General features: G+C 37.7%; 1 pseudogene; it reads right to left on the bottom strand.

The window, feature by feature from the left end:
- The window catches only part of LOC109048322, a 106500-nt pseudogene extending 90754 nt beyond the window's left edge, over positions 1-15746 (bottom strand).
- Between the last annotated feature and the right edge of the window lie 7985 nt (positions 15747-23731).

Below are 23731 nucleotides of genomic sequence, written 5' to 3'. Positions count from 1 at the left end.
TCTGCTAAAGGCTGAATGAGGCAAGAGCTTGACCTCTAACCCTGGATCCTGCACTCCACACTGGCATAATCCATTCAGATTCCAAACCATCAGATTCACTCAATTCAACATAAATGTCAATGTATCTACTTAAAGGGATAGTTCACCCAAAAAATTAAAATAACCCTATGATTGCTCACCCTCAGCCATCCCAGGAGTACATGACAATGTTTAAAACTTTACAAAACGGCATAATCTCTAGTTTCTGCTAACTATCGTACGTGTCTTCACGAGAGAGTGGCATTCCTGCGGATGATGTAGGACATAGCGTAAGCTCCAGTGAGAAGGCAAACAACGACCGGAGGCACAGAAGAGAGAGCAAAACAAAACACAGCTCACGGAATGAGAAGTACAAAATGAGCACTTGTAAAGAAGAATGTTGAAGCTTTTCAATATAAGCCCAAAGGAGGCTGGTTTTCTTTTGCTGTAAACAAAACTTGATTCTTGCGAAACTAGCTTATTCTCACCAGAGCTTAGTGCCTACATTAAAAAAAAGAAGAAGAAAAAAAAACTAAACATGAGTGTGTATATTCAACACCGACACATGTAAAGAAAGAATGGATTCATAGGAGTGGGCCTTTGAAAATTTATGTGCATTTGCGTCATATTGAATACAATTAAAGAACAATATAATGTCAATTAAGGACAGAAAGGCCATTAGGCTTCCACTGGAAATGGGGAAAAAGGTGAGCTGGTTCACACTGTGCTCACTGCATTAAACATCAATTAAAAACACACCAGTAACTGCCACACAACAGCCCCTTCCACAACTTTAAAAGGACACTTGAGGGGGGGGCACTGAAAAGCTCTCAGCCTCTCTCACATACACAAACAAACACTGGCGTGCTCAAGCAAGAACCCTGTCCTATTGACCTTAGCCAGGGTAGACAGCATATTAACGGCACACTAAACATCCATAATACATCAAAAAACTCCAGACAACGTTTCGCGTCAAACATCAACAACATAGAGAGAAATGTCTTTGGGTCACAAAACCGCCAGTTTTAGAAACAGTTTTATGGCCACTCAAAATACCATTACATACAATAGCATTACATAACTTAATAGACTTTTAGTGTTAAATCTGTGTCTCTAAACCAATGGTTTCTCCCTTTTCACTGGCCAGTGGCATGGGATAAACATGGTTTTTAAATTTAGGCTGTATACAAACTGATGCGTCACTGTTTAACTAACCATCTTTGGCAACCATATAAATAAGGTCTTGTTTGGACATGCAAAATGACATCTAAACAGTGTTATTTATTTTAGTATTATTTATGTACTATTATAGTGTATTTATATTTGAATATCAGCATGCTGTTTTTACTTTATATTCATTTCAGTTTTCTTTTTAATTTTAGTTTAAGCTATAGAAATTTTCTTAAAAAAAAAAAAAAAAAATCAGCTTTTATAATTTGGGCAATTAGTTTTATTTATATTTTTTTCCTATTTCTAATTAGTGAATAATTCAGACTGAAAACCAGTCTTGCATTATTGTCAAAAGCATAAAAAATGATCATGCATTATTTCTTTCTCATTCATTATAGTTCCTCTGTGGTTAATATTTTGAGGTTTATAGCTTTTTATAAATTTTTACTAAAAGAATTGGTGCTTTTTTTTTAGTTATTGTGATTTTTAGTTAGTTAGTTGCAAAGTCACCCACTTCACTTTTTAAGTTAAAATTTTTTCATCTAATGTCTACGGTTTTCAGTTTTTAATCATTTCCGTTTTAGCTAACAATCATTTAATTTTAATGTAATAATTTTAGCCAACAATATTGCATCTAAGTGAACCTGAAATCCAATCTGCATGTTTTAAAATAAAAAAGCCACAAAAAAAAAAAAAAAAAAATCCATCACCTGCATTTTTTTCACATTAGGCCAATTTTCGGGCATATCTTTGTGTTTTACAAACTAAGTACTTTGGAACAAAAAGACTAAACAAGATAAAAGATACACACAAGTGAGAGATTGTACTTCTGCCAAATGAGTTTGCCAGAAATTGTCCTTCTTGGAGCCACACTGACTGAAGAGTTTGAAGATCTGCAATATGGGCTCAATGTGAGCCCTACGCATTTTCTGAATAAAAAAAAAAAAAAAAAAGAAGGTAAAGGAAAACAAGCTGAACATAAACACATTTTCTGTAATAAGTTTACCTATGACTTTAGAGTCGGATACCCGCGGGCATTCAGGGCTGCTATTAAAATCCAGACCACTGCAACAACACACTTTTCTGCCCTTTATCGATGTGGAATTAAATGCTAGGCTGGTTTGTAGGGAGTGGAGACAGGAGGGCAGATCAAATTGAGGAAAAAAAAAAAACAACACACAAAAAAATCCACAAAACAATATTAGAGGAAATTCACTGCTGTTGACAGCGAATAATTCAAACCAAAAATCAGTCTTGCATTAATGTCAAAAGCATAAAAATGATAACGCATTATTTCTTGCTTTCTCATTTATTTACAGTTCTCATGGTTACATAAATGGAGTTTTATCATGGATGCTAAGCACCTGTGTGCTCGAGACATTGAGCGAAGGTGCTCATTCAAGCAAGAACAGAAGTTTAAAAATATACAGGCAGAAAGCTTGTGCTAGGAACCGACTCAACAAAGCCATCTTTTTTGTGAGTCGTCCATACAATGGAGTGAAAAACTGACCACGTATCCCCAGCAAATGTAACGACACTTCAAATGTACCAAGTGATAATGAGTCAAAGATCAGGCATTCCAGCCCACAAAGCCAACTCAAATCCTCTTGTCCGGCTTATCTTTTCCCTTCCAACCGACAGGCGCTGTGCTCTCCACACCATAACCAACATATATGTGGGTCCTAAAATAACCCTCTTGAGCGGGTTTATTCCCCCAGCAATGCAGCACAATGGCTCTGTGGTGCTGGAGGACAAGAGTCTGAAAAGCTTGTCCTCTACCTCCCTCTGCCTCTGTTCCTCACAGTCTTGTTCTCTCTCCTGAAGCCCTCTCCCCTTTCGGTGTCTCTCTCTAGCTGCCTCTACCCTTTTTCCAGTCTAACGCCAGACAGAGTGAGTCAGAGTGCCGGATACGCCAAGGGCATGTTAGAGGACAGACTCTTCACCGGCGCAAGCTTTAACCGGATGCCAGACTGAGCTGGAGCTCACTGCGAGACCTTGTGGTGGTGAGGGGGCATTTGCATGAACTCTGAAGGGGAATTTAGAGGGTTGGTCCAAACAAGAAACACAGCATGTGGCCAAAAATGGGGGAACAAAAGAGAGAAAGCCACAAATACACACTGTAAAACTGCTAAACCATGGCAATAGAGTGCTGCAGGGATGACGTATTTTTGTAGGCCAAACCAGAAGTTAGCATCACTGGTTCCCCTCCACCAAAAAGCCAATGGGATTTTCCACTGATCTTTGGATTATTACAGAAAATAAACTCTGTGACCCAAAAGAAATCCGCTATTTTTAAAGGTTTTCTTCATCGATCGGCAAAAAATTAACATAACTTCTATGAATTGTGAAGATTAATGAATTTACATGTAAAAAACTAAAGTTAGGCTACAAACAAAACTACACTTATGGTCACCATCACTAAGCTTCCAACAAATCTTTCAATCTTTAAAATCTACAAGTTGGAAAGTTTAAGTTTGCAAGAGTGTGAGTATAAACACACAGCCACTTGGCTGAGCAACCATTTATTTCAAGATGTTTAAAAGTGTAAAGAAGAAAATCACAAGTTGGGTATTACTGATGTATTTTAGGTGGTAACATGAAACATTTTTTGTTTACCATAGACCTTAATTCAGGCATTTAACCAAAAACCTATTCAAAAAATCCACTGACTTCAGGTTGAAGTGCAATGAGAACTGTAAAAAAAAAAAAAAAAAAAAAATGCTAACTCTTTTCCAGCAACACTCAATCGAAAATATAAAGATTGTTCCATTTTTTTCAACTATCACATCATAGTAACACAATTGTAATACAAGAATTTAGTACAGTCCATTCAAAAAATTCCTTTATGCAAATTGTTGCCTTTAAAAATCTTGAAAAGATCTGATATTCAAAACATTCAATTAAGATCTGATATTCAAAAGATTAATTTGCTATTGTGGCATGATATCCATCCTAAACAGTCTTTACCAATTGCAGAGACCAACTGGGGGGAAACATCATCGGACAGAATGGGTTTAATTCTGTCCACATAGCATACCATGCTGCTTTTAGCGGGTGCAGGCACCGGGCAGGCAAAAAAACTAGGCCAACATGAATTTCATATGACTCTCACCAAGTACAAGAAAGATGTGCTGTGTGTGTGTGTGTGTGTGTGTGTATGTGGTGGGGGGTTGGGACAGGTGGAATGAAAAATCGGCCAATCCAAATAATATGCAGCGTGGTGGAGAATGCAACTAGCTGTCTGCACTATATGCAGTGTATGTGTGTTTGTGTGTGTGTGTGTCTGCATTTGTCCATCCCAGGCTCAAGAATCAGCTAAACTCTTTGAAGCAGAAAAACAGAGCTTGTGCATGATCACAGCAGGCATGTAGCCGCCCCTAACCCTGGTCGCATTCACAAAACAGAGACACATACTAGCGTCTACATACGTGTGAAGAACACAAAATGAATCAAAGCACCTGGCTTCTCTATCTGATAGCATCTCCCTATACACACGCTTGTAATTTTATTGTGTAAATGTGCCCCTGGTTAGGTGAGAAACACAAAACTCACTCTACAGCAGCGAAAGCATCTCGACACATGCATATGAACCGCGAGCACTTCTCCTTGAACAGTTTGACAGTAGGACTTAAAAGTATATTATTTCCTTACTGCCCTTTTCTATAATAGATCCGCTGCTGTCTGGAACATGCTGATGGAGAAATGAACCTCTTTTTCGAAAAGCACAGAATTAAAGAAATATGACCTTTTAGCAATTCTTCTGAGGAGATAGACATCTAGACGTGTCTGCATTGATGTGCTTACACAAACAACACACCCACACAACACACTCACAAGAGAAAGAAAAACAAGCCAATCTGCATCAAATGCCTTTGTGTTAATGTAGTAAGACAGTTACCGTAGATGTGTGTAACCTAGAGGAGAGGGGGAAAAGGCGTTTGTTGTTTTGGTGTGTGGTGTCCGAAAAGGAGGGTGTGGTTTGTTAGATGCTGTACAGCTCTGAGATTATGGCTGGGTAACAATATATACATTTTCTGATTAACTGTGATTCATTTGAAAAATCTTGATATCAATAATTAAAATCACAAGATGCTCACAGTGCCATGAAGTGTGACCAGTGTAGTTTAATTCACAAGCTAATGTAGTCTAATTGATGAACAAATGACTTTTTGATCCAGTCCTTTTGGTGAATCATTCAAAAAAAGATTCCATTACTCATTGAATTCAATGATTAAGTTAGAATTTAGAGTGTAGAATTTACAGCAATAGCTGAAAGAGAATTTCTTTCATATATAAGCAAAATCCAACATGATAAATGATAATGATACATTTTTTAAAGATTAAAAAAGATTGCATTAAATTGATCATAAGTGGCAGTGAAGACATCTTACTGAACTTGAAAACAAATATACATTAAATAAATGCTGTTTCTTTTTCAACTTTCTACTGAATCTTGAAAAAATACTAAAAAAATACTAACCAGATCAACTGTTTTCATTACTGATAATAATTAAAAATGTTCCTTGAGCAGATCAGCAAATTAGAATGATTTCTGAAGGATTATGTGACACTGAAGACTGGAGTAATGATGCTGACAATTCCAGCTGTCGTCATCACAGGAATAAACTACATTTTAAAGAAATTGCAATTAAATTGTATGAATATTTCACAATACTACTGTTTTTTACTTTTTGATAAAAGTAAAAGCAGCAATGAGTTGTTTACAGCTATATGAAGTGTATTTTGAGTTCAGAACGTCTCATTTGGTCTCATTCAGAACAGCTTATCCAACTCATACCTGCTGATCACAACTTCTAAGAGGCTTGTAATGCATGCATGATGTACAGGACATTCCGCCAAAACCTGGATGTCTGAGCTAAATAGTGACAACTTTGTTCACAATCTGGGACAAGAAAGTGTTTTATCCAACTTATCTGGAGATTTGATGGTGACGTTGCCGTTTCTTCGACCTGGAAAATAACAACGTGCAAAACGACCATACCCTGTTACGTTTCATTCACGGCACAACAGCAGTTCATTCAAAAATGAAAACGTGAACAGCTACAGCAATGATCGCACTACAATATAAGCATTTGTATTTTTCAATCATTTCAGCAGAAGCAGGAGCTTTGTTATCAGATGTTCAGAGAAATGGCATGACAAAGACTTTCTACTCAGAAGTCAGAATCATTCCATTCATTTTATCATTTTCTTTTGTTTTTTGATTTGTTTTTTTTAAGCTTATTTCAAGTATTTGTGCCCCGCATTATGCATGGAGATTCTGATTATTCACGAAGAAAACGGGGCGCCAACTTCCAAGTGGTACACAGAGCGTGTATACAACCCATTATATTGCCTTTAGCAAAAAATGCTTCAACTACAAAAATGTGGTTCAAACAGATTTGTTCTTTCCTGGCCTCTGAATCTGTTCTGACCTGAAGACATGTTCAGGGGAACCACATAAAGAAACACCTTTCCTGCTCTATAGTTTACAGTTTAATTATAATATATAGATTGCCATACATAACTTTCACAGACAGAAAAACTTTCCACTTTACTGCTTTCCATCAAACCAGTAAAAAAACTTTCCACTTTACTGCTTTCCATCAAACCAGTAAAGGCAGGCAAAATAACTACCCATTTAGATGTAGATTAACTGAATAATGGTATATATATATATCTTAGTATAACAGTAATGACTGTGTAGCATTTAACTAACTTTATTTTCCAACAGACAGCTGTCAGTGACAAAGTGTGGAATGATTCAGTTGAAATATGCTCCACAGGGTACATGTTTCACTTGCGCTAAGGTTAGAATTCTGCTGCCGTCAAACGCAAGCAAATTTATGATTGTCTCCGACTCAAAAATCTAACTTCAGTGTCAGATTCTGGGCTCTCATCCAGAAAGATCAGGGATTCTGGAGAGAAGCGTTCCCCAGTGTAGAGAAGCTTGACGATAGACAAAACCAACTTATCTGTTTTGAAACAGCTCTGCAATAGCATTCAAAATACATTTACAGAGACTCTCATTAGCAGAGATAAGAGTCGCGCTAATGAAGCTTCAAAAAGCACTGCCGGAACTACGTCACAATGGACACTGGCTCCAAAACTGGCAGGGAGATGACAGACTGGGCCGATCTAGAATACACTACAGTTCTTTTCTTAAAATAACGGCCTCTCTAACATAAGCTCTTATGAAAGGGGGGGGGGGTGGGCTGCCAAGTTACTGTACCACCATATCAGTGGAACATGGCAGCCGTTTTAAATCCAAACAAAAGGTCAAGATGAAAACCGTGGGAAAGGAGCGAGGATGATGTTTGTGCATCTAGCCCAGACCGAGGAGGAATCTGCTGACATTTTTAGCATTTTCTGCAATGATGTTAAGGGATTGATGAAATGCGCTAAAAAGAAGCTGAGATCTGAGACTAGCCCAAAGCCACGTTATGATAACTATAACAATAACTATTTATAGTTATGATGTGGACTTTAATTAGAAAGATGATTTAAACTTGTGAACCAACCTTAACATAATACCCAGGCACAATGTGATGACAAAAAAATATAAAATCCCATCTGTTCCATATTAATATGGGACAGAGACAAAAAAAACAAAGCACAGCAAAATCTGGAAAAAGCATACATTTGGCAAAAACATTACAGTGCAGAGTCTCTGACACCACTAATAGTTCAGCTTTTTGAGAAAACGTTGGATGCAAATATCAGTGGCCAATGGCCATGGGTGTGGACAGGAAGAGCAGAAGTGCTAAAAGCCCCCAGTCGCGCTCACCATGGGCAGCTAACAGGCCACTGCTTTAACAGGGAAACATGTCAAAATAAGCATGACGGTAGTGAGTTTATGAGGGAAAAAACGCACCACTCAGTCACAGGAGGGAAAAAACTACTTCATGATTATATATGGGAACATGGGAAGTACATAGAACATACTCTTCAACTACAATCAATAAAAGCGCTACAGCTCAAAGTAACAACTATTGTAGTAAATCTGCACATTAGGCATATCATGTAGTGTAACATGATTTTAATCAATGCCTGTGTCCTTGTTTTATGTCCATCTGCCCGAGGATAAAATATGGACACAGCAAGCTGGTGAGATGACCCCCGCCGAAGCTCAGCCTCGTCCTTCCCAACAAATCAGACACATACTGTGTGATGTTACACAGTTCTTACAGACAACTTCATGACTTTGTGTGTGTACATAAACATAGACTTTTTGTGAATACAATTTAAACGTATCAAATTTTTAATCAAACAGGATTTAACAACATTACCTAGAGGTTATCAGGCATACTTAAGACATGTTGAGCCCTGATATTTATTTAGGAAAACTCAAATTATTTTCTGTCTAGCACACTGGTCATAAAAAGCTGTAATCCTGCTTGTACTTGGACTGATTGCGTTTACATCAAAACTCACAGTACTGATTATCTGACTTACTGCATGCATACAATTCTTCACAGACCTGTCAAGTAAAGAATTGTATGCCTGAATACGATTCATAAAGCACTTTTATTGAAGAAAAGTGTGGCCCTTGCACCTTGTTATGAATGCAATCTATCATTATACATTGCTCACAAAGCATTCTCTGTGTCAGACTGAAAGTATGGATCACTCCCATCTACATAACTAATGATTGAAGTCAATGATGACGAATGCCAGGAGCTGCACCCTGCCTTTGGCTCTAATGAAACCACCAGGTTTAATGAAATTCCTGTCTCAAGGTCTTCACAAAGACAGATGTTACAACTCAAGCTCAAGCAATTTACATTTAAACAGTAAGTTTGGGCATACTGAAGGACAAATCTTTTTGTTACAGCAATAGCTTCTAGTTATGTCACAGACGATATAAAAAACTATTTGCCAATTGCTAGTAATGGGGAGGAACATTCTCATTGCAGAGAGGGTCTGATTGGACAAAACTCTTTTAACAATATTTAATTGTCAGTGTTTCAGAGAATACTAGCATAAACATGATTTTAAAGCTAACATGCCCTAAAAGCCACAAACAAATTTACATTTCACAAGGACTTTAACTCTACTGTAGCAGAGGCAGAGAGCACACATCTCCCGCTCTCTGAAAGCTTTCAGCATTGAACGATGACGCAGCACTGTCACAGGTTAATGCAAGCACTTTCATTAAAGCAAGAGATCAGTCTTACAGTAGGAGGTAAAGAAGATTACCATGGCTTTGTTCACATATTCATTAGCTACTGTCACATCTGCTAGATCTCTGAAATATAAATGTACAGTAAACGATTAATTAATTTATGATGCAGCTTATCTGATTGTGAGGGCCTGATTTTATATCCACTTCTATATTGTTGTTTAGTTCTGCAGACAAACAAAGTGATCCTATAGGCTAACTGCGCTGTGCCATCTCACGCTCCCTTGTGCTCTTCTGACCTTAGAGATTACAGATCCTGTGGAAGGAAGGTTTGCGTACTCTTTGTGTTACACTGTGTTGTATCATAACCACTCTATGCATGGCTACATCCTGAATGAAACTGAATAAGCGATATAGAGCTGTTCTCTCTGTGGCCAACAAGGACTGTTTGCGCTGACTGCGCACCAGCTCCTGACCTTGGTGATCCTGCAGAGTGGATGTGAATAATGAGATGATCCCTTTGGATGGACAACAACAGCTCAGCCACAAGAGAGCGAAGAAGACAGACAGATAGAGAGAGAGATGCTCCTAATGTGTATTTAAGATACAAACAGACACCTCAAAGCAGTGCTACAACCATCGTAATATTCTGCATTATGTAAGGTTAAAAACATTATATTATTATATATATATATATATATATATATATATATATATATATATATATATATATATATATATATACATATATATATATATATTTATAAAACTTTCAATATTACAATGCATTCCGAATAGACGTGATGTGACAATGTGATTATAGCATAGCACGATGTAGCCTCACCCACAATAAAATCTCTTTGGATAATGGAAAAAAAATCTCTTTGGAAAATCCTACTACTAATACACTACTAGGATTTTTTTTTTTTTTTTTCAAAAGAAATGAATACTTTTATTCAGCAAAGATTGATTGATCAAAATTGACATTTATAATGTTACAAACGATTTCTACTTCAGATTCATGCTGCTCTTTTAAACTTTCTATTCATCAAAGAATCCTGAAAAAATGTATTACGGTTTTCCACAACAATATTAAACAGCACTGTTTTCAACACTGATAATAATGCAAAATGTTTCTTGAAAATCAAATCACAATATTAGAATAAGTTCCGAAAGGTCATGAAGACTGGAGTAATGGCTGCTGAAAATTCAGCTTTGCCACAACAAGAATAAACTACATCTTAAATATATTATATATTTCTGATCAAATAAATGGAGTCTTGGTAAGCATGATAATAAAAAAAAAAAAAAAAAAAAACCTAAAAAATCTTAGCAACCCAAAACTTAGAGGTGTAACTGTATATTAAACAAAAAATATGTTGCAGTTGGTTGGTACTGTAGGTAATGTGTCGCATTACACAACGTTTTTGTTTTCATTGTGGACAGACAAAATGCTTGACACTGATTAAGACACAATTTTAAGATAAAATTTTATACTCTAATTTGCTTGGTTTAAAATATGTACTACTTTTACACGCCAGTAGCTTTAGTGTCAAATAAACTACTGTGTAAATCCTCCTGTCCAGAACACAAAACTGATCCAGTTGGCCGTGTGGAGATGACAACAGTTGGTATGGTGGGAAGCAATCAGCAAAATCCCATGGTGCCGTTTCCATGGCAAACTATGATGCTTTGCTAATGGCATGGGATTCTAAACGTCAGGCCCTCTGTGGCAGTCTGTGCATGTGTGTGTGTTACGTGGGGAGAGAGAGAGAGAAAAGGAGAGGGGGAAAAAACGACAGACAGTGAGCAGATTGGCTCAGTGTGCCTCTTCACAGGAGAAACTGAATGGCGGGAGGTGAAGGACGACTACGCATCAAAGAAAGAAGGCAAATAAAATTACTGTATCATAAACAACATTGTAACTCCCTCGTCGTGCACCAAAATTGCCACTAATATTATAATTGCATCCTACATATTTCCAGTAACCATGTAAAGAAAACTGGAATTAATGTAATACAGTACAAGAAGCAAAAAGACGAAGCTCATTTCCTGATTTATCTGAGGGTGAACTCCGCAAGATTGCAGCTGTGACTACAATAGTAACTATGTCAGTTCCACAGGGAGCTGTGAGCTCTGCATACAGTCAGGGAAGTCTTCATGTGATCCATGCTAAATAAAAGACGCTCTGACCCTATATACATAAACAGAAGTGCTTTGAAAATAGACCAGCGGTAGGATTACAGTAAGAAATTGGGTCTTAAAATAAATCTAGTAGCTAGGCTACTGATAATAATCTAGAGCATGTGTGTTTTAAAGTGTGTCTGCGTGCTTGCATGTTGTCTAGCACATTATAACTCCCCTCATGAAGAAGGTTCTTTATTGGTATCTATGGTTCCACAAAGAACCTTTAATGTCCATGGAACCTTTCCACTGCAAAAAAAAAGTTTTTTTATGGTTCTCCTAGGAACTGTTCATTGAAAGGTTCTCTGGGAAACTTAGAATGGTCTTTCTGTGGCATCACTGTGAAACCCCACTTTGGAACCTGTATTTTTCACTCATAATGGACACTCTTTCATCTCTCTGCCAGATCAAGACCAGCCCTCTCTTTTCCAACACCTCCTGCGTGTGTCATTTGCTCTGAAGCTGGGTGGTGGGGATGTCTGGCATACCACTGTAAGGCCACGAGGTTGAGGACGAGTCTAATTACATGCAGGGTCTAACAGCAGTGCTCCACAACATGTGTTCTCTGGTCTGAATTTCAATAGCACGTAGAGAGATGCTGAAAAAAATTTTAGCTTTTGAATCTAGCACACTTCAATTAGGCCTCAGCCTCGAGAAACTGCCAGGAACGAGGCCTATAAAAACAATCCTTCATATGCAAACTCTTCAAATGCTTTCAAAAGGAGAATAATCAAACCAAAGGTGAATCTTGTTCCGAGTCTCAGTCAAGAAAGGAATGAGACCTATCCCAAGACCTTTTGTGGAATCGCCAATTAATTAAGGTGATCGGTACATCTGCTCTGCTAAATGGCATTCCGCATCAATCGATGTTGGCTGTACTCAGGCACAAGCTGCGGTTTCAGACAAAGCTGAATAATACATGAGGTCTACCCCACCTACAGTTGTGTATCGGCATTGTGCCAAAACACTATGCAATGCTTCTATCTTTCTTTAGTGCATAATGTTACATGCTATACAAGCAGCATGCTCCCTAGCAAAAGTACTTGTTTGCCAAAATACCATAATTGATACAAATAGTGTTACTATTGCAACATTAAATTAATATAGAATTTCTGTGTTTGTAGAGTATTACTGACTGATGGATTGTGGCGACTTGAAGTAACAATAATCTAAGTCACTATGGTTTTCTGAAACTATTTATGCACATTTCACAAATAAATCTCCGTTGTGACTGAAGCAGTCAATATGTGGTCCACAAAGCCCATCATCACAGTCAATCTATTCCTCCCCACTTATACAGATCAATTTGTTGCAGTACACCATGTTTAGGAAAGTACTGTAGTGATTTTGTTGTGTAAGTGTTTCACGATAAAAGTAGGTACATCCAAAGGGCCTTTAGCCCCTTTGTACCCTATCATACAGAACCATACATATACGGGTTAAATCTTCTTAAAATATATGTATATTTGGTTCAAATTTGATCAATAGAATAATATGCTAAAATGCTAACACTGAAAGGTCAGAATTTGTTATAGAAAAGCTGGTCTAATAAATAATATGAGATATTTTTAAACATCTATTTCAACATAAAACATGTAAATGTTCTATTGTGATTGATTAGATATTTAGACAATGTCACGAAGGCTCCAAATGAAAAAAAAGACCATTTCTATGCCTAAATTGAGTCAAAAAAAATGTCAAAAACAACAAAAAAGCTGAGTAGATGGTAAGTGACCTGTTTAACGCTCATCATCCGCATGCATATTCTCTAAAGCGCGCCATGCACTACAATTGGCGCTAGTATTTCCTATCGAGCGCTATGGAGTCACGTGACCCGCCATCAGCTCTAGCAGGGAGAGATGCAAGCGCCTCTCCGCTGTGCTGCTGCACTACTCTCTCCAGTTTATCGCGTTGGCTCGAGGTTTCAGAGCACATCACCACTGCAGCAACCCCCACCCTCCTCCTCCGCCACCTGCTTCCACATGCACGGCTACAGGAACTCTGCATCCCTGGGCATAGAGCAACTGCTGCAGCATCCCTTCAGCGGACTCCGCCGCTGCCATGTTTTAAACACCCAGCGCTCTAAATTTAACAATCCAATGGAAACTCCATGACCGACGTCTTCTATTAAAGAGTAAGCGACCTTATCGCTGCAGTATACACAGATTGTGACCGTAAATCGAACGCTTACGGTCTGTATAGTGCACATAATTACCAGCAAGCGATGTAAACACGTTTTGCTACGTCGTGGACTGGTTGCGATAACTTTTTTACAGACGCAGAGATGCGTAACGTAATAAGTTTTGACAACGTTACAGAAACATTGTTTAGACGTTGCCAGCAAGTCCCCTTAAGACCTGATACTATAGCGTCATAAAATGTTAACTGTAAGTAACCTACACCTAAATGTCTTCAAGACATTATTCTCATGGGGCATTTTCAAAACTTTTTAGACGTGATATATTCTGTCCTGAGGTAAAAGTGTCCTCCTTTCAAACTACGTTTACCGTTTTTTTCCCCAACTATTCAAACATCCTCTTCAATACACAAAGGTGAAATAATATCAATAATCACAATTTATCCAGGCTAGGTGAATTATTTGCCATTTTCACACGTTAACCAAGCCAGTTCGTAAACTGAAGAAAAAAAAAAACCGTTAGACTTTCACGGAATTATGACGTCTCATTGAAACGTAGGCATTAAACATTCCATTTTGGATTTGTGTTCATAATAAAGAACTAGTATTGATTTTTTTTTTATTCGAGGTGTGGTTTCTGTGACTTTTTTAAAACTGCGACGTTCCCTGACTGCAATGCTACGACTAAAAAAACTTCTCGGTGCTTGCTGGGAACCTGGCTCAGCCAGTTGTAATTATTGATAAGGACATCGATTATTGATAAATAAACTCTCCATTCCTTCCTTCAAAGCAACGGTCTTCCCAGCATCTCGCGCAGCGCACATTACCGAATCTGTGTTAATACGTTTTCTAAGCTGTTTCATAACAAGAACTCAGTTGAATCCCGCTTTAATCCACCTCGCTCACCAGCCTGTGGCCTCCATGAGCAGAAACAGCAGCCATATCTAACATGTACTGACACAGATGGGGATATAACAGGTGCCCAAACACAAACAGCATTCCATTAAAGCTTAAAAATAAAGAGTCGGCCTATCACAGGCGATACGTTAACCAGCTCTGAATATTAATTACACCCACACTGCTGTTCATCTATGAGATGTATGGCTGCGTCGCGTAACATCTACCCACCAGTTATATTTACATATCAAAAACGGAACCCATAATCGGAAATAGGGTTTAATCACACAAGACCTATGTTTAGTATGTCGTCTAGGCAAGAATTATGCATCCAGTGGCATGTTCCGCTAAAAGAAAAGATGCATTCCCTTATTTGGCGAGTCATTGTTGCAGGCCGGCGTGTTGATACACTGCAAATAAACGCAGTGATCAACTGTGTAATAGTACGCTGGGAAAATGAATTATGACGGTATGAGTACGATATTTTGCCAGCCTAAAGCGAAGCTGGTAGTAATGAATCTGACTGGGATCTCAACAAAATACAGGGTGACATTCCTCCGGGAAATATTTCTGGCTTTAGTGCATTTGATCAAGAATTCAATTCTCATATGACATCATGCGCGCTAAATAAAACATGCGTCCGATGTATGCAGATGCTTACCAGATTTAAAACTGTCTCCACGATATCTCTGTTGCTAACCTCCCCGACCTGGATCAAACCAATGAGCACGGCGAATTTCATCTTGATATTCCGGATCGGAACCGAGGGGTTTATCACCCCGGCCGGTAGTACCACGGCGCCCGATCCAGACACCATCATTTCCCCGGTAACGGAGCCCGTTACGACTTGCTGCCCCGAACCCGGCGGTGGTGTGGGTGCTTCTCGGTCCGTGAGCGAGGCGGAACCCGGTGCTAAAACCGGTTTCTCGCTCGACATATCCGACCCGAATCCCAAAAAGGAGCGGTCGGCTCGGTCTCACCTGCTTTTGTATCACCGAGCACTGAGCAGCAGCATCAAATTCAGATGAAAAAGGAAAATTCTCGATCAGGTGTCACAAGGTTGTCCTCCCCCTCCGAGATGTGCACATCCAAACCCGATGCTCGCGGCCGTTCAGAGGGATGCACAGGACGAAAACACGTCTTATGTTTTGCGAAACGGTCCTTCTCTCCTCCCGATGTCAGCCGAAGATCGGTGCGGTGTCAAGGCTGTGTTGTCTTTCTCAGGACGCCATATTGACGCCCCCTGTCTGCGGGAGCGCTCACCACGCCTGCGTGCTGCTGCCCGACTGTCAATCAAAAGGTGGTAACCAAGCAGGAGCACGTGTGTGCGTCCCATTCAGTAGGTGTCCCAACATTGGCAAATTAGATTAATGTAATGTAGACTATAAAAAAAAATTATAGCGGGATTAGTTCGGACTGTTAAACAATTGTAAATAATGCCATAGTCCAATGATGTAATGATAATGTGACGATCTCTCAGACTCTTTCACATAACTTGAATGAATATTTCTCAGGGTACGTTTATTTCTGAAATCCAAATTCTATATTGACGTAGGCCTATACATTAAAGTACTGGCTGCCATGAAACAACTAGACCTAACTGTTAATGAAAAAAAAAGTTTGTCACTGAACAAGCCTTTTTGTTGAAAAATATGTAGCCTACTGTATATATTATAAAAAATAAGAATATATATTATTTACATATAATCTTTTATGTGTGTGTGTGTGTGTGTGTGTTTAATATATATTAATAAAAATAGATAAATATATTTATATAAATAGATTTTTTAATAGATGTTTTACAAATCCAATCATCTGTGCAACTGGACTTTTGACACTTGACTGAGATCTTCATATTCTCTGTAAAATAAGTGCAATTTGTGAACATCATATTTGTCTTCATTAAATTCCATTATATCCGCCACCCTGCTCTAGGAATCAGCTCTGGCCTTAACCCATGTACACCAAACACATGACTGCCAAATCACAAAGACTCACAGTTTCCTTCACTGTGCCTGCCATTGAAGAGAACCTTGCTATTGTGATGTTTTAATTTTAGCACTGCAGCAGAAAGCTGTGAATGGGGACGTGAGCTCTCCTTCACTCAGAAGGACACGAGTACTGCCACATTTTGGCACAAGCCTAAATAGAGCTTTAAAGTCAGACTGAATGAAAGTGAGCTTTTTCCAAGCCTTCTCTCCCTCCCCTATCCTTTCCTTCTTTCTTTATTTCTCTTTTCCCTCCCTCTCTGTCTCTTCCTCTCTCACTCACTCATCTGCTTGCATCCCGTTCTCTCAAAATAGAATGGATCTTTAAAAAGCCTTATATAAGGAACATGCTATAGGAGACAGCAAAACTAAGAGATATTCCTCACTAGAGCTCACTTTTCATACAGATTCTCATTTAGAAATCTATAATAATACTTAAAAAACAGATTTGCAGATGTATAAAGACCATTCATGGGTATATCAAGAATTTTAAGATGTTTTAGAGGTATAATGTGAAGTTTTATTTGACTTTCTCTTGCCGATCTTACAGTAATTTCCATTTCTATCTCTCTTTACCAGGAATCTCAGAGAGAGGCACAATTCCTTTTTTAGTGATGAGGAGATGAATATATGGAGTGAGGGAGAGGATGAGGGGTGGAGAGGGGGATGGGTTCTGCTCAGAGGAGGAGGGGAACAGAAGGGACCAGCAGCTGGATAGTGAGGAAGAGTCTTTAGCCAATACAATGGCTGACAGGAGGCTGAGTCTGCATTCAGAGCTTTACGTCCTGTCACCAGACTGGAAACCTGCTAAACTCACATGCACTGGTGCAGAAGACACACACCACACACACGTATACACATATATATATATATATATATATATATATATATATATATATATATATATATATATATATATATTATATATATATGCACCCTAAAGGACAGTTTAAGACAAAAAAAAAAAAAAGAATCAATATGATTTTTATTCAAACATTTATTTGGAGAAGCAATGTGGTATAATTTATTTAACTTAATAGTTTAATAAACACAGTGGCAAATATAATGACTCCAAACAGGTTTCCTTGACACTCCAGAACATCTGCCATCATTTGGAGGGATTGTTTAAACCAGAAATGTCTCTTAAAGCTAAAATGAATCACTATTTACAACCCTTTCTGAAGCATTTCTGAAACAAAAGGCTAGACTTTATTCATCAGGAATTGATTGGATTGTGAATAGTTGGTATTACATTGAGAATGGAGCCAGGTGGTTGAAGAGGAGGGGTTAAAAAGTGAGAGAGATTTGTGAAGTCAGCTGTAAAAGAAAGTCATTGCAGAGGCGGAACAAATTAATAAAAGATTACTCATGTTTTGTTTGTTTGTTAAGTATGCCAACCTTACGATTTACTTTGATTAAATAAAAAAGTTAAATGCAAAATTTAAATGGTGAATACGGAAAGTCTGATTTGGAACAATGTAAATGATAACAGAATTTTCATTTTAGGGTTAACTACTGTAAGACTAAAGAGAGAGGCGGAACTGCTTTTTGCTGTGGAGGAAAATTTTGAGACCTCTCTCTACGCACGCACTGGTTGGCTGAGGGAATGTCACAAACGCATAAACACACAGCACTATTCTGCTCTACATCTTCTGTCACAAGACAGGAAAAGCCCCTTTATGTCCATATCAGGCATGAAAGAACACTTCAGAAAGGAGGAGGGAGCTTTTACGTTTAAAAAAGCTGCACCGTTCACCACTCGCCCACATCTCCCTGTTCCCATAGAGCGCGTGGGTTTGACCAGACAGGTCTGATCTCAGCTGTACTCACAACAGAGCACAACAGGAAAACACACGTCCATGACTTACACATTTTTTAGCGAACACTTTCACCAATGTACCAGAAAGTACACTTACAAATCACTAAGAAAAAATGGTTCTTTTAAGAACTGATCACTAAATGATTGTTTGGGGTACCAAAAGAGGTTCTTTAATGGCATCATGAAAACACTTATTTTTGTTTCTAAAAAGTGCAGTATTAACTTGATTGTTAGATGATTGTTTATTGGGCCCATAGTCAAATATCCCATCCCCAGTCTCCGTGATATTGTTTTCCTTGCATTTGACAATGCAAATGCACTGATAATATAGTTGTTGTGCAATTTAGGAGAATGAATCATTAGGGCATCTTACGGTGCTTGTTTTTAATTTGGTCCAGAATTCAATAAATTCTAGTATATCATACATATGCCCAGAGACTGTAAAAACAAGAAATATAGACATCAAGGGCTTTTAACCTGACCATACTTCTATTGTTTTAGAAAATTAAGAATCTGTAGGAGAAAATATAAACAAATAAAAATCAAATAAACCACTAAGCAAATATAAACAGCATTTCACAAGCAAATTCTTAATGAAGACCTTAATCAAAACTTTTAATGAAGTAATTTTAACATTTAATATGTGCATAATTGTGGGGATAATCATTTTATGTGCGTGGGCTTATTTGTTTGTTACGAAATGAGTGCGGAAACTTTACAGTAAGGCCACAAAATGATGTTTTGCTTACTTGTTTATCTATCTATCACATACGTTTGTTTTGGTTTCATGAACAAATGTTCATGGGTCATGGGTCAGCAATTCCAAGTGGGAATACAACTTATAGTTGTGTGTGTGTGTTTGTGTTATATACCATGTGAACAGCAGGGTCCCATCTGCCGTTGTACGTTTGCATTTCGTATGTGAATAGGAAATGAATTGGCTTGTGCAGACACGGATGTACATCATATATTTGTTTTGTATGCTGCATTACGGCAGATGGAATCTGCCGGTTTGGTGGAGGGAAGTTCATAAAGAACTTTCAAACAGAAACAGCTTTCTTCAATGCTAACAGACTGTCAGCATCACATTCAGCTCTGAAAACTGAGAGAAAACAGATGAGAAAATGCACAGTGACCAAGGAGATGTTCTTTTCCTAGAGGAGAGAGAGAGAGAGAGAGAGAGAGAGAGATGCAGACAGACAGGGGGGAGAAATAAAGGGGGGGGGAGCACAAATAACAACACAAGAAAGAGTAGAAAGGGAGAGGACGTAGTGCTGTCACTTTGCCATTTCACCCTGTCCCTATATGTGAGATGCTCAACACTAGCAGGAGAAATGAACAGGCATGTTTAGATTAAAGTGACATCTACCACAAACACACACACACACACACAAACACACCACTTCATTTCTGAGGACATCACATTGACTCACATTAAGTCAACATAAAAACCGGTTCCTCTATCATCTATATATGATACACATCTATAATATATATATATATATATAGATATATATATATATATATATATATATATATATATATATATATATATATATATATATATATATATATATGAGTGTGTGTGTTGTGTGTGTGTTAGGGTTAGGGTTAACCCTAACCCTAACATTTTTAGAATTATATTATATTATATTATAAACCTAGAATGAAACTGTGTGATGTAGCCTATAAACTGCCATTATATGCCTTTAAAATTTAAGATATTTGGGCAAAAAAGTTTATCATATCATATGCTGACAGTACTAATTATATTATAAACCTGGAATGAACAAAAATGCATTTTTACTAGAAGAATAAAATATATATTCTACTCCCTTATAATTAATACTTATTATAATATATATACTATTTTATTAAGATATTTATAAACCTGTTTCAAACCTTACAATTGACATATAAAACTGTATATTACATTATATTCTCTACAATTAATATTTATATTAATATAAAATGTATTAAGACATTATTTGGCCCATTTATAAACCTTTTTTTTTCTTGTGAGCACCTCAATCCTCACTGTTTACGTCAATCTGGGCCCTCAGTGGTATGCACAAGCCTCATATACAGTAGATACTTTGTCACACTTACTCACAAAGATGCACAGACCTTTGTTTCAACACAAAAGACTCAACACGAGTGCTAAACAAAGGTCTGTGCATCTGTTGTGTGATTTTCTGCATTTCATTCCCATTGGTTTCTCTCTTTAGTACCGAGATGGAGATTAGTTCTAAATGACTAAATGTTTATATGTTCCTAACAAAATGCTATCATATGACTTACAGAATACTTTTTTTAGTCATTTTAGAGCTTGACAGCTGCAGTCCTCATTTACTTTTATTATATGGAACATCTACAATATTCTTCCAGAATTCACCAGGAGAAACTGTAACAGGGGTATTGCTAGATCCTTTTTACAGAAGCACGGGCCCCAGTGAAATATTGCTGTGCCCCAGTAAAATATGACTTATGTGTCAATGGAGATTACAGTATAACAACCTGAGAATCATTGTCTTTGGCAATATTTTAGCAATCATGTCTTGTGGTTTCTATCAGCTGTTAAGAAATGGACAATGCCAGACTCAAAAATGAATCACTCTTTTGATCTATGGTTTTACAAAAATATGTATATAGAACATTTAGCAACCTTTGGATCCCATCACTGTATGTCACAGTCATTTGTATGAGGAATATAACAAGCACATCTTCTCTGAGTAGTCATGACAGCTGCATATATCCTCACACACAGAGACTGTAAAGCCAGTGAGTGCATGTGGTCATACATCCACACAGAATGTACGACGTGAACCCTGTGAAGTGAAGTACCTGCTGTCACAGAAACTCAAAGATGAGGCTCGACCAGCCGTGTAAAAGGTTCTGCTGATGAGAGGTCTAAGTAATTGGTCACATCCTGGAGTGGATGTGATTCACAGGATGTGCAAGCGTGTGGCAGTCATCAGAAAAAAGAAAAAAAAAAAAAAATAGTTATAAGATGAAAAATTCTTGTGATGTACTTAAAACGGATGGACCATTTCTAGAACTACACAGTGATTTCCAAGAAGGCATGTTCTATTATTCCAAAACAGCTTTGCATGACATACATTTGGAATAACAATGAGATGAGATCTCCATACTGTCACAGCCCAGGAATAACAGGATTTTTATATTAAGCAAAGCTTTTTAAAATTATTTTTATTTAAAAAATCATTTAAACTGTGCATCTGCTCTAAAGCTTGTATTACAATCAGCAAATGGCTTTACATTTCCTAGAAAATGATTTAATATGCAACTTGCATCACTGACAGCACAGCCACAGTGCGAGAGACAGCGTGACTGTTTTTATGCGAGAGAGAAAAGTGTGTTCACACATATACGCAGAAAAGCTAAATGTGTTGTGTGTTGTCTGTTGAAGAGAAGGCATCAGATGGAGAAAAAGGAGATAGGACAATGAGTCATAGGGCACCAGATGAGGTGAATCCTGAATTCAATAAAATCTCCACATCAAAACCATGTATCCAGTCATGTGATAGGATATTTTTCTGGTTGCTTAGTTTTTATGCCTCGCACACTGTGCTGGAATAGCCTGCCCACAACTGAATCTCATTGGTTCACACTCCTGCTTTGGTTCATTTTCAGTTAGATAATTTCCAGCAACACAAGCTATATGGAAAATATGAGTTTTACACCTGATATAACTGAACATTGAGTAGACACAAAAATTAGTAACTAACACAAACTTGAGGACAGAGTTTGCAATGTTGTGACTGTTTCAAGGCTTACAACACTTTAATGAAGACTTTTTTAAAAATCCCTTTGAGAAAAATTAATGGAAATAATACTTTCAGAACCAGTGAATAAGGCACTGTTGCACTCTATTGCTTCTCTTTCACTGTAAAAACAATAGCCTACAGATTGAGCTTTAATATTAAATTAAAGCGACAGTCCAATCAAAATGGCAATGAAAATTCTGGCATCATTTACTCACCCTTGTGTCATTCCAGACCTGTATGACTTTCTTTGGTGGAAGATAAAAAAATTAATTTTGAAGAATTTTGGTAGCCAAAATTTTTTAGTTCCTATTGAGTTCCATTGTATGGACAAGAAGTATTCATACAGGTTTGGAACGACATGAGTAAATGATAACAGAATTTTCATTTTCATTTTATGTGGAATATCCCTAACAACTGAAAAACAAAGCAAATCCTATAAACTATATAAACAATAAATCAGAGTAAATAAGGACAACTAAACAACAAGAGGGGTTGTGTGGGTCAGGATGGAAGGGGAAAATGACAACAATAGACTGATCAAGAAAATCAATTATTCAGTGCATTTTATCCAACTGGTGAGGGGAAAAGAAAATTGGATGTTGAGCTCCCCTGCAATCCTGTCATCCTGTGCATTGTGTGGGAAATGGAAGGAGAATCAAAAGAAAAGAAGAAAAGACAACAGAGGAGAGTGCTAGAGGGGCCAGGAGATAGAGGAAGTCAGTGACATGAACAAAATGGTAGCCAAGGCAACTGTATTTCGCTTTTTTTTTTTTTGTCTGTCTCTCTGGCGCTGTACGAAAAATGTAGTTGTTTTTCTTTTTCTTTGATTCTGACTTTCTCTCTCTCTGCATGTACATAAACATTATGGTCACACCCAGCCACCAAACTGACACTCTGTCAGCTCTAAAAGCACAAGAGGCTGGAAATAAACAGGAGGAGAAAGGCAGTTTATGGCAGTTTTCTTTACTCCAAACACAGTGATGCTTAATTTTTGTAAATGCTGCATTGCTTTGCAGAGGCGTATGAAATAGCTGAAGGTTGTTGCTGCACATTGCTAATTGGTGGCATTGCTAAATTCTGTGTTCCCAGGAGAATTATGTCTAAACAATCCATCTGATTTAAGCTATAGATCGGTTATGAAATGTTTTGAATAGGTTTTTCTTTGTTGAAAGGCCAGACCAGACCTTATCCTGACCAAAGTGCAAAAACAACCATAGTCTCTCTTTCTCTCCTTCTCACACACACATACACAAACATCAATAATTCATCTATTTGATCTTTTATTTATTAATGACCTTATTGCTGTGCTTTGTCAGAGCTATAGAAAGGTGTTTTTTTTTTTGGTCGATCACCTTAGGAATTCAATCTATTAAGCTTCCTCTGAAGCTGTGTGTGTATCCGCACTGAATCTTTGGAATAAAGTGAAAGATTCAGTCAGATGTCAACTAAAAAACAAGCCCAGACAGCATGGTGGTGTCAGAAAATGATGATATTGTCACCATTTCCATGTCTGTGTTTTTTTAGATGCACAAATCCACTGTGTCATGCCTGCAGAGCAGTCGTAGATTAATATGGGTTTTTCAATGACTGATGCCAATGCAGACATCT

The sequence above is a fragment of the Cyprinus carpio genome, unplaced genomic scaffold (genome assembly GCF_018340385.1).
Source record: "Cyprinus carpio isolate SPL01 unplaced genomic scaffold, ASM1834038v1 S000006658, whole genome shotgun sequence".
NCBI lineage: Eukaryota > Metazoa > Chordata > Actinopteri > Cypriniformes > Cyprinidae > Cyprinus > Cyprinus carpio.
Note: the sequence above shows the minus strand (reverse complement) of the source record. Positions and strands in the feature narration are given on the sequence as shown.